A 2,170-nucleotide genomic window follows, 5' to 3' on the forward strand; every position below is an offset into this window, starting at 1 on the left:
CACGAATCAGAAACCAAATGGCGTTACGCATTACTTTAGCAGAAAACACCAAACCCTCGATTGAAGGTCGAGGAGGACCAATAAGATTTCCAGAGATTCAAGGACACTCGTTCAAGTTAAAACATCACATCATCCGGCTCATTCAGAATAGCTGTCAATTTCATGGATTACCGAATGACGATCCTAATTCTCACCTTGATAAATTCATATTTCTTTCGAACTCCTACAAACAGCCAGGGATAGGACAAGATATAGTCCGGCTATACTTGTTCCCCTATTCTTTCACTCATCATGCTCAAACTTGGTTTGAAGGACTGGAAAAAGATTCCATCACGTCATGGACGAAGATGGCGACTAAATTCCTAACCAAATTTTTCCCTCCTTCTAAAGAAACCAAACTGAAGAATGACATCATTAACTTCAAACAAAGTTATGATGAATCTCTTTACACTGCATGGGAGCGTTTCAAAACCCTGCTGAAGAAGTGCCCTAATCACCAGTTAGAACGATCAGCCCAAATCTGTACCTTCTACAATGGTCTTACGGTAAATCATAGGTCGACGATCGATGTAGCAGCTCAAGGGAATCTGATGAACCAAACCGCAGATGAAGCATGGGAATTGCTCGAGAACATGACGATGCATTATCATGACTGGAACAGTGGTGAAACAACTTCATCATCTGCCCCACTCTCTGCACTTAACAATCAAACGGAGGCCATCAAATTCCTCACAGATAAGATGGAATCTCTTGCAAAGCAACTCGGAGAATTAAAGACGCAACTGCAGCAGGTTAACCAAGCTCAGGCTTGCGTTAATTGTACCAACCTAAAACCTACTGAAGACTATCAAGTTGAGTATGAAAACTATAACGACCTGGATTTTCCGATCATTTTATACTTATGAGATTAATATTTACATAAAATAAACCTTACCAACATGATAAGCAATCCAAACTGTTGATTTGAAAAGAGTTTCACACAACGTTTGACCGTCCAATTTGACCGATGATATCACGAACTATATAACACACGATAATTATACGATTATGTATATGTACATATATATACATATTTAACATGATTTAAGGATGGTTTAACATTTCATTGTGAACTAACAACAATGAGTTATAAGTATACTTTGAGACCACAAACTTAAGTTTTCAAAACGATAACTATATGTAACGTTCTTTGACATATATACTTACAATCTATAATGTGTTGGTGATCTATGTCACCAATATGATTTAAGTGTAATGGGATTAATTTGTAACCAAAATAATCTTGATAAATATCGAACAAGTTTGGGGAAGTGTGGAGTACACACTTGTTTAAACTTATCTTGATTATGACGGGGGTTCGGGGGCAGCGCCCCCGATAAGCGGGGTCCAAGGGGTGGCAACCCCTGGCGGGGTCCAAGGGGCAGAGCCCTTGGCTGTATGGTTACTATTGGTATATACCAACAATAAACTTCAATGATCAGCCACTAGACATGATGTTACATGTGGGAACCAGCCATTTAACCTCATGTGTGACTTTTGTGCAAGAAAACAAACTAAATCTCCTATATATCCATCCCATAATCATGCTATTTTGCACACACACACATACAATTTCATTTCCAATTTTCTTTCAAGTTAATTCACTCCCTAATCTCTCTTCATTTACCTACTCAAGAACGTATCAATATAGTCATCCGATTTCAAGGAGATTACTTCCAATCTTTCAATCCCACTCTACCACTCTTCTGATTCCAAGATTTTTCTTACCTTTTCCAGTAGCTTTGTCCAAGTAACTTGAGGTAGTAACCTTATTCATAACCTTATTCGATTCATATTTATATAGCTATCTTATTTTGTGTTGTAAAATTTTAACAACAAGAACATAGTTTGAGTGATTTCAAACTTGTTCGCAAACTAAATAGATCCTTCTAATTTGATTTTTAAAAACACTTCAAGACCTGTAATATATCATATTATGACAAAATCGGATTAATCATATCTTGGCTAATTAACATAATATTTAATATATATTTACTTATGATTTGATTTTATATATTTCAGGACCACCCGTAAACAACACGAGAAGATTAATCATAAGACCTCATGATTGTACGCAACACGTCATTTGACAACACGGTACTTTATGTACGCAACACGTCACTTGACAACA

At 36.8% G+C, this 2,170-nt stretch overlaps 1 non-coding gene across 1 annotated transcript; it reads right to left on the reverse strand.

The window, feature by feature from the left end:
• Positions 1–395: 395 nt before the first annotated feature.
• LOC139856223 (small nucleolar RNA R71) lies at positions 396–502 on the reverse strand. The gene has a single exon (XR_011761720.1). It is a non-coding gene; the product is annotated as a small nucleolar RNA R71 (small nucleolar RNA).
• Between the last annotated feature and the right edge of the window lie 1,668 nt (positions 503–2,170).

The sequence above is a fragment of the Rutidosis leptorrhynchoides genome, chromosome 6 (genome assembly GCF_046630445.1).
Source record: "Rutidosis leptorrhynchoides isolate AG116_Rl617_1_P2 chromosome 6, CSIRO_AGI_Rlap_v1, whole genome shotgun sequence".
Classification (NCBI taxonomy): domain Eukaryota; kingdom Viridiplantae; phylum Streptophyta; class Magnoliopsida; order Asterales; family Asteraceae; genus Rutidosis; species Rutidosis leptorrhynchoides.